This window comes from Tachysurus vachellii, chromosome 5, assembly GCF_030014155.1.
Source record: "Tachysurus vachellii isolate PV-2020 chromosome 5, HZAU_Pvac_v1, whole genome shotgun sequence".
NCBI classification, from domain to species: Eukaryota; Metazoa; Chordata; class Actinopteri; order Siluriformes; family Bagridae; genus Tachysurus; species Tachysurus vachellii.
In genome coordinates, this window is record NC_083464.1 from 7,899,255 (window position 1) to 7,915,591 (window position 16,337).

The 16,337-nt window shown below is 38.9% G+C and overlaps 1 protein-coding gene across 2 annotated transcripts in view; it reads right to left on the reverse strand.

The window, feature by feature from the left end:
- The window catches only part of fars2 (phenylalanyl-tRNA synthetase 2, mitochondrial), a 156,875-nt gene that overhangs the window by 121,898 nt on the left and 18,640 nt on the right, over nt 1–16,337 (reverse strand). Inside the window, exon 1 of one of the 2 annotated variants that reach the window (XM_060869619.1) lies at nt 2,840–2,913. The exons of the other annotated variant lie outside the window; for it this stretch is intronic. The gene's annotated coding sequence lies outside the window, so the exon portion shown is untranslated. Of the gene's footprint in view, nt 1–2,839; nt 2,914–16,337 lie in introns of those variants that run through there. 2 annotated transcript variants of the gene reach the window in all.

Genomic DNA, 16,337 nt, shown 5'->3' on the forward strand with positions numbered 1-16,337 from the left:
GGCACTCCGTCCAGGGTGTATCCTGCCTTGATGCCCGATGACACCTGAGAGGCTCCCCGTGACCCGAGGTAGTTCTGATAAGCGGTAGAAAATGAGTGAGTGAGTGAGTGAGTGAGTGAGAGCTAAGGACTTAAGTCTTAGCCACACAAAGTGCAAAATACAAAACACTACAGGACAAATACACATTAATGCAGACCAGTGTGAATCCTGTATAATATAAAGTACATTGTGCAAAACTAGAAAAATTGTAAACAGGAAGGGTTCAAGTTAAAATATACATACTTAGGTATTAGCAGCAGTTCGAAGAGGTATGTGTAAAACAGCAATATGGTGGTACCTCAGTAGGCAAGTTACATACAACCCAGGAAGCTGATATTACCAATACTTCTGAATTACCTGCGTTCTGATCAAACACACACTCATGTACAAAAACTTTGTTTGAATCCCTGATCTTGAATGGCACGAAAGCAGCTTGTCTAATACACGTGTACCAGTCGAGAGTTTAGCCTTGATCATGAGCACAGACAGATGTGAACATGTCAGGAAGCCTTTTAACACAGCAGTGCTCTTCATATCAATGTCTCTTTTTTCTCCTCTCGGTCCACAGGTACACGTAGGCTGCGGCACATCTATCACCTCAAAGTTAATGTGGATCCTAATACAGCTGCTTATTCAGAAAATGCACCGTGGAGCAATTTCTAAGTTACGTACAACACATAAGACAGAGGTCGATATCTAAGCAGCTCAATTACTATAGCTACAGCAAGAAAAAACAGCTTCTTAACCAATCAATTTGGAGAGAAAATGTCAGACAGCTTTTGCTTAAAGCAGCAATACTGTGTACAAATGCCTTTGTGCTGTAGCCTACAATTATCTACCTTTTTCCCCCAGTAACATTAATGTCTGTGACTGTTCCCAGAAGTTAATAGAGATGCTCCTGCTGTGCACAAAGCCCTGAAAGGTCAAAGGTGATAGTCCACCTGCTGGAGCTCAGCATGGATATGGCAGAAGCTTCTATTTTTACCTCTGCCATCCCCATGAGCCTTAAGAAGTCTTTAAACTAGCAAAGTCGAACTCTAAAGCAGTGGAGAGGATACACACACGTTGTATTAGTATCACACTGAGCATTTCTCCCCACAGATCTGAAGAGGTCTGGGAGCCATGACAGCAAAGATGGTCGTCTGAAGCTGCTCTCAGTGGTGCTGTGTGTTCATGTGAAACAGCCCAGTGCTGTGCCCCTCTTTCCATTTCTTTATCCCTGTCCCTATCTCTTTATCCCTCTCTCTCTCTCTCTCTCTCTCTCTTTTCTCTGTAGGTTGACACAGAGTTTTGAAGCTGAAATTATGTCACCGCAGCAATTTAAAACTCTGCAGAACCATTGTTTTTGCAGGCTGTATACACACACACAAACACACATACGCAATCTTTAATATTATACTACATCTATAATCCAAAACCACTTATAAGTCAAGTGAAATACAATCCCCACAGCCTGCACCAATACAGAACAAACAGAAAATATATTAAGGTAAAACTCATTAATAATGATAATACAACAACTTCATCTGAGAGAGACAGACAGAAAGACAGAAAGAAAGACAGACAGACAGACAGACAGAGTGTCTCTGAAATATATAGATAGAAATATATATACATACACAGACAGACTGACTGATAGATAATAACAGCAAGAGAAATAATAGAGTGAGCGAGAAATCATGGATGGATGGATGGATGGATGGATGGATGGATGGATGGATGGATGGATGGATGGATGGATGGATGGATGGATGGATGGATGGATGGATGGATGGATGGATGGATGGATGGATGGATGGATGGATGGATGGATGGATGGATGGATGGATTATAGAGCAATAACTACAGATATTTAGAAGCTCTGCATAGTCCGTTCATAGGCATGTGAAATGTACACAAATCCTCAGAAAACAAAGCTTGGCCATTTCTGTTCAGTTCACAGAAACATGTTTACACATAACTGATAAATGAAGCCCAGAAAGTGACTACCATCTGAGACATCTACTGCTCTCCTGCCTCACTCCCCACTCTCCAAACATAAACAATCACACTCGAGTACCTCCAAGATGACCTCCATGAGATCGATATGATGAAAATGTGTACACGGCTCTGCTGCTGGATCACGTGATGTTACACCATCCACCATGAATGGATGGGTGGATGGATAAAGCAAGAGAGAGAGAGAGAGAGAGAGAGAGCAAAGAGTGTGTCAGTACTTAGGAATGCTACAGACACTCGTAATGGTCTCAGTGGAACTGTGACGGAGTCAAAGATTTTGCAGTAATGTATAAACCCTGTGATGAGTGATGAACAGGATTTCTCAATCCTCACCAGAGATATGAGCAGGAAACGAGAGACTAATACAAACATAGACAAGCACTAAAGATGGACAGAATTCCTGGCTGAAAAGAGAGAGTGAGAAGTGTTAAGTCTCCACTGAAGATGAGGCTCAGAGTCCTGCAGCACTCAGTCACAGCATGATGCTGTCACACATCTAGAAAGAGAAAAAGCCGGCTCTGTGCATCAGAAAAACAACTTTTCTTACAACAGTTCACGACTGAATCACATGATCGGCACGAGCAGCGGCAGCGAACGCTTTCACTGAAAGATTTATACTTACAACGAAAATCTAAATAAGCCAGCCGAACCAAACGACTGACAGGATTGACCGTTGCTAAGCAATAAAATGTAAATAACGTATGTGTAATAATCCCAGACATTCGAAATCTATGTTCTGGTTCACAGCCCTGCGCATCTGCATAAAACACCCTCAAAACACCATATATGGTAAACAACTTGCCTTTAAAAAGCACAGTAGGCTGCTCACAGTGCTGCTCGTTTCAGACGATATCTAAGGCTGAGAAGAGGAGCTTTATCTGCCCTAAAGGAAAGAAAATGTTTCATTAATAATCATGCATGTGCATTCTATTTCTATCTATCCGTTATTTTCTGTAGCGTGGGGAGCCTGGAGCCTATCACAAGGGACTTGATGCACAAGGCGAGGGATACCCTGGACGAACATTTGCTCTCTTTTCCTCTGCTGCTTTTGGAAATGTAATATATTGCAGTGTGAGTGATATGATTGAAGATAAGATGGATCATTATTCAACTTGTAGAAGACCAAGGAAAGCAGGCCATGTCATCTGTCTATCTTCTGAGCACCGATATCAGCAATAACTACAGATATGATAGACAGTATATCATAAGAAACATGTTTACACATAACTGATAAATGAAGCCCAGAAAGTGACTACCATCTGAGACATCTACTGCTCTCCTGCCTCACTCCCCACTCTCCAAACATAAACAATCACACTCGAGTACCTCCAAGATGACCTCCATGAGATCGATATGATGAAAATGTGTATATGGCTCTGCTGCTGGATCACGTGATGTTACATCATCACTGCTTTAGGCAACAAAACATGACCTGTCTTAAGTTGCTTTTATTTTTGTCTTGATGTGTTCAAATCCTATAGTACACACAGACAGACAGACACACACCCACACAGACCCAGACACTCAGACAGACATACGGACACAGAGACACGCACCCGTACACAGACACATGCCCCCAGACAGACAGACAGACAGACACACGCACAGACAGACACAGACAGACACACGCACAGACAGACACAGACAGACACATGCACAGACAGACACAGACATACACACGCACAGACAGACAGACAGACACATGCACAGACAGACAGACACATGCACAGACAGACACAGACTCACGCACAGACTGACACACGCACAGATAGACACACAGAGACACACTCACACTCACAGACAAACACACAGAGACACTCACAGACACACACAGACAAACACACAGACACTCACAGACACACACAGACACACACAGACACACACACAACTCTTCAGTCTGTATGACCTCGTAATAAGAGAGACAGAGACAGAGAGAGAGAGAGAAAGAGAGAGAGAGAGAGATCACACTCAGGAGACTGACAGAATTACTAAACAATTATCTAATGAAGGAAAAAGAACCAGACAACTTTTTTTTTAAATAACACCTACAGGATGATTGAACACAGCTCATTAAACGGTGAAGCTCGTTAAAAAGTTTGGAATATTTGAAAATATACAACGGTAAATATATTAAACCTTATTACCTCTATGATGGGTGTTGAGTCATTTCTTTTTGTTGTAAGTAAAGAATAGATAGAAATATTTATTAAAACATAAAGAATAGAAAAGGAGAAAAAAAAAATGAGACAGACAGACCAACAGATAGTCAGAAGAGAGAAGAAGAGAAAAAGAGAAAGATAAACAAATAAATACATAACAGAGAAAGTGATTGATTTGCTTTTTAAAAAAAAAAACAATTATTACATCATGATGCATAGAAATGCTCTTAAATATCAGAATATGTTTTTCTCCCACATGGCCGACCCCCAGTGCTCATGAATGAATATCTAAAAATACAGACATTATGTTTGCAACAGTAAGTAGTAGATCTGAGGATGAAAGAATCAGAGCACACTCTTAAATTAAAACAGGGAATGCACTTGGAGGACAAGCAGGTCAAACTGAAATGGGAAAATCAAGATATTAAAAAAGATAAAAGAACCTTGAAAACAGAGGAAGAAAAGCAGAAAAAGAACAGGCAAGAATGACACGACAAAGAGGAAAACAAAAGCCAAAACGAGTAGAGAGGAAGAATAAAGGAAAGTGGATACGGAGATATGGATGAAGACGGAGTAAATCAACGACCGAGAAAAAAAAGAGAGGAGAAAGATGAAAAGGGGCTGACATAAAAATGCAGAAGACAAATGAGAGAAAGTGAGATTAAACAGCATGCATGGACAACAGAGAGAGGGAGATAGATGGAGGAGTGCGTACACCTCTTTGTGCATTCACTTCAAATCACAGCATGGAAGGAAACAGCGTAAGATCTGAAGCCAAACACTGGACAGCAACTGTGTGTGTGTGTGTGTGTGTGTGTGTGTGTGAAAGAGAGAAAGAGAGAGAGAGAGAGAGAGAGAGAGAGAGAGAGTGTGATGGTGAGAATTAGACTGCAGATGTGTATTTAATGAGCAGAGTTGGGATGAACTCTCTCTCACTGGAGTCCGAATTCACAAAGCTCTTTGCTTTAGGGGGCCAGTATCACCATGGCACTGGAGCATACAAATACACACACACACACACACACACACACACACACACACACACACACATAATGCCAGTCGTTGTCAACCACCTTGGGAAGAGCATGCACGGTGACAGACAGTTAGCAATTAGCGAAATGAAGTGCAGGGAGCACGACACAGGATTCCCAATTCGGCTCGTGAGGCGCAGCAGCTCCCATGATGCAACTCAGTGCTTCGTTTCTAGTCCATATGCAGCTGAAGAGGGCTTTCAAATCTTACACACAGCTTTAAAAAAAAAAAAAAAAGAATTCAGAAATAATAAATAGAGAAGGAGTGTGGTAATGGGAGTATTGCTACCTAATAGCTCATGGGTTTGATCATGACCCTGATTACTGGTTACCAGGTTTCCTCCTGGGTCTCAGGTTATTCCTTCCTTCCAAGGGAGTTAGATCAGAAGTATTAAGATTGAAGGTGGGAATGTGTGTGTGTGTGTGTGTGATTATGTAAAACCAAATATTTTGGTTCTCTCCCTCTCCACCTCCATCTCCACGTCCATGTGTATCTCTATTGGTCTTAGGTCTCAGGTCTCAGGTCCACTGAATGTAATTCTTAGGCAGGGATGTAAAATGTAAAAATAAAAGTGAGCTCCTGGGTAACATACCAAAGTAAAATCATGATCACTGCATTAAACAATTGATAAATTACAATTAGCATCACAGGCTAAACCCAGTGAATGAAAAATGATTAAATAACTGTTCTGTTTCACCTATGAGCATACTCTTTCTATTTAAGGACCTATTAATTAACAGCTTCGAGATCCTGATGGGATTTTAAATTGGGTTTTATTAAAGGCAGGTGCTCTTGGAGCGTAAGTCAGTTAGGTCTATATATAAAAGGTGCGTACAAGGAACTAATTATCACAAGGCAAATACACTTAGTGACTAAAGCCAATATGTTGCTTTGGGCAAGTTATTAGCTCCATTTTACCCAGAAGAATCAGAGGAAATAGATGATCACCAATGACCAAGAACTCTTTTTGGAGATTTCAGACCTTTTATTGTGCCTGTGTGCCTGTGTGTGTGTGTGTGTGTGTGTGTGTGAGAGACCAACCAATGTACCAATCAAAAATATATAACCAACACCAATGCTGTGGATTAACACTAATATACCCCAGTGTCAGTGCTGCACCTTATCTTCTCATTGGTGTAGGAGGCACTGCAATGCATAAGTGTATAAGGGATGTGGTAGCCTAGTGGTCAATGTGTTGGACTATTAATTTAAAGGTTGAGAGCCATAAATTGCTCAATTGTATAAAAATGAAGTCACTCTGGATCAAATGGCATAAATGTAAATAAGTAACTGTGCCTCATGATTAGAGAGTTTTTCTCCTAACCCTAAGGTTGTGGGTTCGAGTCTCGGGCCGGCAATACCACGACTGAGGTGCCCTTGAGCAAGGCACCGAACCCCCCCAACTGCTCCCCGGGCGCCGCAGCATAAATGGCTGCCCGCTGCTCCAGGTGTGTGTTCACGGTGTGTGTGTGTTCACTGCTGTGTGTGTGCACTTTGGATGGGTTAAATGCACAGAACGAATTCTGAGTATGGGTCACCGTACTTAGCCGTATGTCACGTCACGTCACTTTTACCTTTCACTTTCACTCATACAATCCATTAATGACATATTCCAGGTTAAGGTTAGCAATAGCTACATTTTTACACTTGGCTATTTAGTTGGTTTAAGTTTAAATTTACATTTACAGCATTTGGCATGTACAACTTACTTACTTTAATACAAAAAGAGAGCAGTTAAAGGGTAAGTGCCCTGCTTAAGGGTCCAGCAGTGGCAGCTTGACAAAGGTAGGATTTGAACTCACAACCTTTTAAACAGTAATCCAATATTTTGACCACTGAGCTACCACTTTTCTAAAACGTCAGCGATACGATGTTCCGTATATTTCAGGAGATCACAACGATCATAGTGCCTTAAAAACGATCACTTGGTGCACTTGCTAATTCTAGCAGCTAAGGATGCTGCACTCTCAAGCATAGCACAGGTTCGAATCAACCCATCCATTAGGGATCTCACTAGTCAGTGCACACTCAGATCCTAGCCTGGATAAAAAAAAATGAGGGAGGGTTGAGTCAAGAACATCATATGGTGTATAACTTGTGCCAAATCATAAATGACCCCAAACTGGAACATCCAAATAAAGAGCAACAACTTGGCATAGTTGCTAATGAGAACTGATAAGCTAGATAGAAGTGGAAAAAAGATCAGTGCCATTCAAATGCCGACTAGAACAGGTCAAGTTCGGATATTAGTTGGATTTATGTGTTTACGTCGGGATACTACAGCGATCACAGGCTGTGTTTGCTGTCATCGAGGATGCATTTACCTCAAGCTGCTATTTACACTAGTACATTTGTTAAACCTGTGTAAATGAATAATTCTATTGTTTATAACTGATCAACAAACACAGCTATACAGTGTGGATTCCTACAATCAAGTAGAATTAAATTTCAGGATATAACATCGATTATGATGCCTTATCGATATATCAGGATGAATCAGTTTTTACTTTATATTGCTTTGCGTTACGCATCTCAAATCCGGTCATTATCCTAAGCCTCACTCGTGAATCTGCGAATGTGTGTTCGGTGTCTTTTTTTTTCTTGCTCGTGGATACCAGATGGTATCACTCCTTGGTGTCCTAACTATGATGTATAACATTCATTACCAATATGCAGAGTGCAATGCATCTGCATCATTACATAACGCAGACGTAACATTAGTATCCCTATTGATAATTACATTAACATGACAATGATTTAAAAAGTTGCCAAAGCACATTTGAAAACATTTGCATTAGTCTGGGTCACAAATCAACACAAATGGTCAAACGATTTAATAATAATAATAATAATAATAATAATAATAATAATAATAATAATAGTAATAATAATAATAACAATAATAATATTATTGGTGTTATTAATAATAATAATAATAATAATAATAATAATAATAATAATAATAATAATAATAATAATAATAAAGACTACAGACTAAGACCTTTTGCGTTTTCCTTTAAAAAACTCTGAGTACTTCAATTCAATCATTTTACCTTTATATTAATTTAAAATTAAGAGTTTAAAAGTTCATTATTAAAAAGAACAGAAAACTTCTCATTATGGTAAAATTCTCTCAAGTCATTAAGATAAATACGATTTTATTTCTTTTTATTTTTTAAATACATTTTTGAAATAAGAAAAAAAAAAGGTCTGCTTTGAATTTCAGGTAATTCTAAGACTGAAATGAGATAAAACACCAAGAAATAGTCGTAGAAATCTTATATTTGCTTTATCATCAGTGAGAACTCCATGACCAGTGAGACAGATCCATAACCATTTAAGATTTTTGCTTCTAAAATAGCGTTTTTTGTTTTTTTTTGCAGTGCTAATCATTTGTGCTAATGATTACAGTATATGATATCTGCTGTCTTGGAGAAAGTCAGCTTTATTCAAAACTATATGCTTGCACTTTATATATTGTGTAGGTTGGGTCATAAACAATACTGCAAAAAAAAAAAAAATCTAAAAAAATTGCAGTCTAATTTATAAGTAAAAAATACAACAGTGTCTGCAGGAAAAAAGACGGTCAAAAGGTCTAGTACACACAAAAAAAACACACACACATTACACATCATGCATATTGCTACACCAAGGAGTTTGCCTAAGTGTAAACTTTTCTAAAATACAAAACGCATCTGATGGATTGGAAAAAAAGAAAGAAAAAAAAAAGCTATAACCAGCTTGAGATCAGAGCAGTAGTAAATAAGTGTTAGAGCACGGACAGGGACAGTGTGCACTGATACACAGCGAGCTCAAGGCGGGAGCTGTGAGTTTGACTTTAAACACTTGTTCACACCATGAAAGCAGCGTAGAGTGCAGGAACATGCTGGAGCATGAAAAACACAGCTTCACTCTCTATGGTTCTCTCCCATGGACAGCTCTCTCAATGCTATTTTCAGAGGGCCGGTTTGGCATACAGAGCGTGTGCTCAGGGATGGCTGGGCAACGTGTGTGTTTGTGACCTGATGCTCTGCCAGGACTCACAGCTCTGGTGGGCATAAAGTAAAGTGGTGCCAGGCTTCAAAGGCTTTTAAACTACATTAGCGTAGATGTGTGGATAAACATATATATATATACCTTACAAATACACCAGATAAGTGCCATGAGTGACTCTTAAAGTGCTTTACGGGGATACTTTGTGTGCCTCATGACAACGTAGTGAATACTTAGTCTGATTAAAGCTGACAACGTTTTCTGAAACAGCAACCAGATAATAATCCCTTATAATCAATTATACACTATGACCTATTACCATAAAAGTGTGTTTATAGTGAAAGGATGTAGTATCACCACTAATCTCATGAACTAGGCAATGGAGTCCATCAGTATAGCATTAAATCCGCCATCTCTTAACGACTGCAGTTAAAGTCATACCGTAAACACAGATTGCCACATTATTTATGCACAAATCCATATGCAAATCAGTGCATGCTGCACTTTTATTGCAAACCAGCACTGGAATCTCAACTCAAGTTCATATTTCCAGCGAATATAGTAGTAATATAATCTTAAAATTAAGATTAAAACCTACTGAAAAACAAGTAAATCTATAGATTCAAACATCTAGATTTGAACTATAGTTTTGATGCATAATGACAGTTTCATGACGCACAAAAAGTATCACTGTGTAGCTTTGCTAACAGACTGCTAGCAAGGGAGTTTAGCCGCTTTTAAGAAGCCTAGAGATTTGTTTATATTAATAATAGTATTATTATAGTATTATGAAATAATTACTTGCCATACTGCTTATACAATCTTATCATACTGAACAGCACTAAACACACTGCTAGCTAGATATACACTGCTAGCTAAATATATAGCTAGTTGCATAGTTAAATAGCTAGCATGTTAGATATTTTTATATAGCTAGCTATAAGGCTGATAGATAGATAGATAGATAGATAGATAGATAGATAGATAGATAGATAGATAGATAGATAGACAGATAGTTGGATACTTATAGATAGATAGATAGATAGATAGATAGATAGATAGATAGATAGATAGATAGATAGATAGATAGATAGATAGATAGATAGATAGATAGATAGATAGATAGATAGATAGATAGATAGATAGTTGGATACTGATAGATAGATAGATAGATAGATAGATAGATAGATAGATAGATAGATAGATAGATAGATAGTTGGATACTGATAGATAGATAGATAGATAGATAGATAGATAGATAGATAGATAGATAGATAGATAGATAGATAGATAGATAGTTGGATACTGATAGATAGATAGATAGATAGATAGATAGATAGATAGATAGATAGATAGTTGGATACTGATAGATAGATAGATAGATAGATAGATAGATAGATAGATAGATAGATAGATAGATAGATAGATAGATAGATAGTTGGATACTGATAGATAGATAGATAGATAGATAGATAGATAGATAGATAGATAGTTGGATACTGATAGATAGATAGATAGATAGATAGATAGATAGATAGATAGATAGATAGATAGATAGATAGATACTGATAGATAGATAGATAGATAGATAGATAGATAGATAGATAGATAGATAGATAGATAGATAGATAGATACTTATAGATAGATAGATAGATAGATAGATAGATAGATAGATAGATAGATAGATAGATAGATAGATAGTTGGATACTGATAGATAGATAGATAGATAGATAGATAGATAGATAGATAGATAGATAGATAGATAGATAGATAGATAGATAGTTGGATACTGATAGATAGATAGATAGATAGATAGATAGATAGATAGATAGATAGATAGATAGATAGATAGATAGATAGATAGATAGATTGATAGATAGTTGGATACTGATAGATAGATAGATAGATAGATAGATAGATAGATAGATAGATAGATAGATAGATAGATAGCTTAACAAGTAGTTAATTAGCACGTTAGATAGCTAATTATATAGACTGATGCCTAGTATGACAGAAAACAGATTAGCTAGTTAAAGAGCTAGTTAGATATTCAATTTAACATAAAAAACACATTTATATCAGCAGTAAACAAGCAAAAACTAAACACAAACCCAAAAAAGGACACTATTATGACTTATAAAATACAGCAGGCATTCTCATAATGAAGCATTCTAGGCATCTATAAGTCTCTAAAGGATGCGTGCTAGTCAGATGCATCCTTGTGGCAACGATTTATTTCTGAATATCACTGTCAGATTCACTTTGCCACAATATAGTCATGATTGCATACAATTTATCGCACTATGTAGCAATGCCCTCATGGTGAACCCAAGGAAAACGTGCCCACACCTTCACACTTCTCACTCACAAGCAATAGTAATGACATATAAAAAGAAAAACCTTTAAATCACCTCCCTTGGCTCTGAATGCTCATGAATCTCATAGCTGCTCGTGACCTCCTCTCGACTGAGCCACTACAGTGGCCCTGCTTTATGCCTGCAGATAAACCCCAGCTCAGTAATGCACCACACATGACCTAACCTTTATCTCCCAGAAGACGAGAGGCCGAACTGCGTAATATTCATAAACATATTCCGAGTCATGTCTAGGTGCAGTGAAATCTCCACATAGTCCATTAGGAACTGCTGAAGATGTTCTCGAAGACGGCAGGTCCGTAATAATCATTAACCTCACAGGCTCAAGCTCATATTCTATTTCTCCTCAGTAGCTGAGGGACTATGACAGACTTTGGCTGTTCTCTGCACTGTAAGAAGGTCAAACGACATGAGAGACAGGGCAAGGACAGCACAGGGCACATGGAACACACACCTATTTTAATAACTTTAGTGAGTACATCAGTATTCTCTCACAAGACTGCTTGTAATCATATGCAGAGGCATGTTTCTTATACATTCAGGGCCATAAGTGTTTAAACAGTGACAAATTGTTTGTAATTTGCCTCTTTACCCCAGCACAATGGGTGCGAAATGAATCATGATATGTCTGACTTTTCACTTTAATGTGAGGGGTTAAACAAAACTACTGAATTAACCATTACAGCAATTTTACATCGACCTTCCATTTGTTCAGGCTCTTTAGTACCTGGTCTAACTAACATCATAAGGATTATTTTCAGTACTTATTTTCAGAGGCAAATACTCTGCAGTCAGTGACTGACGTCTGGAACCACTGGATATCACCAATTGCTGAGTTTCTCCCCTTTGCGTTGCCAGGCTTTTACTGTATCTGCCTTCAGCTACTGATTGTTTATTGTTTTAAGTCTTTCTACCTTCGGTTTTGTTTTCAGGAAGTGTAAAACACACTCGATTCGGTTGTGGCCCGGGTGACCGACTCGAACGTTTAAGAACCTTCCACGTCTCTGCCTTAAGAAACTCTTGGGTTGTTTTTGCTGTATGTTTTGGGTTGTTAACCTCATGTACTGTGAAGTATTGTCCTATAATTTTTTGCAGCATATGATTGAATCCAAGCAGAAAGTATAGCTCTATACACTTCAAGATTCGTCCTGCAATTTCTATCAGCAGTCACATATATTAATAAACACCAGCGACCCAGTTCCACTGGCAGCCGTACCTGCTCCTCAATAACACTTCATCCATGTGGTACGCTTTGAATCATGAGCTCTTCCTTTCCTTCACCATACTTCTTCTCTTTCCATTATTATGCTACAAATTAATCTCGGATTTATCTTTCCAAAGAATCTTGTTGCAGAACAGTGCAGGCTTTTTAAGATGCTTTCTAGCAAAGTCTGCTCTGGCCTTTCTCTTCTTGAGTGTTCTTGAGCAGTCTGCATCTTGGGGTAAGCCCTCTCTGTATTTACAAGGAAGTGTCTCTTGTTTGTAGGCTTTGACAATGATATGCCTACATGCTCAAGAGTGTTCTTGACTTGGTTAGATGTTGTGAAGAGGTTTTTTTTCTTCGCCAAGGAAAGAATACTGAGATCATCCGCTTTGGTTGTATTCTGTGGTCTTCTAGGTCTCGTGGTGTTGCTGAGCTCAGCGGTGCGTTCCATCTTTTAAGAACGTACCAACTTTTTGATTTGACCAATCCTTAAAGTTTTTTCTATCTCTCTGAAAAATCTGCTTTATTTTTTTCAGCCTAATGATGGCCTTATTCACTTGCATAGACTGCATATTGACAGATCCCATGAACAGGTTCCAAATTCATTGACCGACGACAAGATGGGTGACACCTGGCCGTGAAAAATGGCTTACCAATCAATTGTCCAGTTAATGGGAGTAAACTGTTAATGAAATATTTTTCGTTAGACTGCATGTACTCTTAATTTATAAAGAAGCTTCTTCCCATTAATCTGTTTTCTATGATGAATGAGAATGTACTCTCTCATTCATCCATCCATTAGAAAAATGAAAATTTCAGAAAATTATATGCCCCGTTTACTGATAGGTCTGTAATTATTCTAAATGAAGCATAGAGCATTTTCCAATGGTAAATCATCACAACGTCATTTTTCCACGTATTGCCTCTGGAGAAAAAATAGCATCTCAAAAGTGAAGTACAAGCAAACCAAAAGCAGAAAAGAGACTCTTGTGAGCTGAAGCATGCGGCGGCACTTCATTCAGTCCCACAGCTCTTCAGCGAGCATGCTGGGTGCAGGATTTCATCAATAAATCAAGCACAGCAGTGGTTTGAGGAGGAGTGACGTTCCTGAAGGAATTAATAGCAGATTAGTAGCAGACTAAAAGCCAAGTCAAGGTCAAGGAGGCAATAATACAAAAACATGACGAATACAAGACAGGGTCTGAAGTTCTCACTGAACAACAGCACGGTCTAATTGCCTCGTGTCTTTTGTACATGGCATATTCTTTTGAGTGACGACAGCCCACCAGAGAACAAAGACCTCGATAAAAAAATATCAACAACAACAAAAAAAGATAATAAAAAGACTAAAGGCTGGTTTATAGGCCTGTATGAGGCTGGTAAAGCATTAAAAACAATGACAAAACGTGCCACAATCATATGTAGAAGAACAGATAGTGCCAAGAGAAACAACTCACCTCCTTGAACTGGTTTGTCTCGTATCAGTGGCCGTGTTGGGCAGAAGCGCCGCTAAAGCTAAAGGCATTTTCAGCACCAAGGTGACCACGTATCTTGCAATGAGTTCAACAAACAGTATTGAAGATCTAAGCGGCTCTAATAAACATGATCTTCGTTCATTTTAACAACCCACACCACATCATTTATACCCCAGTACTGTTGAATTCTCAAATGTAATTGATAGTTATTAATGTCATTAAATGTTCCACAATAGCAGATGTAACTATATGCGAGTGAAATTTAAAATGCATCGCTCTTAAGCAAATGTTTTAAAAAAAAAATAATAAATATAATTTTTTTGGGTCTGGTGTTCTAAATAAAACACAATAAAAAAAAAAAAAAATTAATTATTTGAAAAGAATTAATCTTCTCAGCAACTCCACCTGTCTGACCATTATTTTTCCGCAGCTCTTCCTGATGTTGTTTTGTTACTTATTTTTCACTTGGTCATTTTTCTTATTCAAGTCATAGAAATGTAGCAGTTTTTAACACAGTCATTAGGGAGTGTTTTGTGTAAAGAAACTCCCAACATAGCACAAGTTTAAAGCAGCTCAGATATCTGCCAGACGATTTCCCCTCATGGTCCTCAGTTAAGAAGATGCCAAAAACATCATCACAACTATTATTTCTTGTTTTTCACAACCCCGCCATTACTGTTCAAAGGACAGTTGAGATGTCTCAGTAGCACTTCTAATGAAGTAATAATAAAAATAAAAATTTCTAATAAAAATTTAATCTATGGAAGTGTGTATCCTGAAGGATTGGGTGACACTGTTGCAAAGAGCTAACATCCTTGGAAGTGAGGCATGTCTGGAAATGATTCAACTTGGGCAATCGATTTAAACAAGGTAAGGTAGAACATTTTGTCAATTTTTTTTTCTAGCTCACCGAATAAATTCAGAGGTGTGATGAGGCAAGATTTAGTACGGTCAGATATCTTTTCCCTGGTGTGTGGGATTCTTATTTTTTTAAGGTTTCTGGGCTGCTAGAAGCAGGATTAATTACTTGCATCTTGAACTAATCTGCCTATAATAGAAGACACATCTGCTGAAACAGGCGAAAGTAGCAGCCTCAGGCTATTCTCCGTCTCTCCTGCTTCCACAGGGAGTGAGCGTGTGAGAGTGGTGTTTCCCCACTATAAGGCCAACGATGCAGTGTTTGGCTGGACCCTCGTCAAGGCTTTCATGCCTGTGACAGAGATTCAGACGGAAGGTTCGGGCAGCGAGGGAGATGGGAACATACCGTCCATTTCAGCCCACGCTCCGTCACCCACAGGCTAAACAGAGGAAACGGAGGGCCACCAAGCCCGAAGGAAACCTGGCCCAAGAAGCCATGCTGGGATATTGGCCAGTCCAAAAAGTGCCACTCCTCATGGCTGACACCCTGTTTCTACGGCAACACAGGGGAGTGCCTCCAGCGCCCACACGCTCAATGGTATCTCGGTGGCTTCTGCCAAAGTCGCTCGCTCCACCCACGCAAAAAAAAAAATCCCTCCTGCGGCCTGTCTGTCCCTACCCGTGCATCCTTGTTTGGCTCGCTTCCTCTTTGAAGACCACAAAATTGTGAACTTTTCATGGAATTTCAAAGATAATAATACTAAAATGCAGTAGATCCTACTCAGGAGGAAGGACAAAACACCAATATTATCACAGCCAGGGGCGTTTTAGTGAGATCCCACTTTAATTTTGTTCTCCATTGAAACAATGATGTTGGGTAAGTTTCATATACAGTAATGCCCTAAAGCTGCTCTACTGGGGATAAAAAGACAATAAAAGGTGCTTTTTAGGAGCAGAGTCAGAACACTGAAGAGTCACAAGCGACAATATAAACATTTATGAGTGTCCAAAAAACGTGTGGATGCTGCGTGGACCCTGCCTGCCTAACTGACATGTTCACTGTCCCTATCCTATGTGTGTGTGTGTGTGTGTGTGTGTGAGGGTGGGGGGGCTTTCAATCCGAAAGCATCAGTGCCAGTCACTTCCTGTGGCTCGCAGGGGGCCAAACACATTCTATTTGTTTAGCTGGCTCCATCTGCACC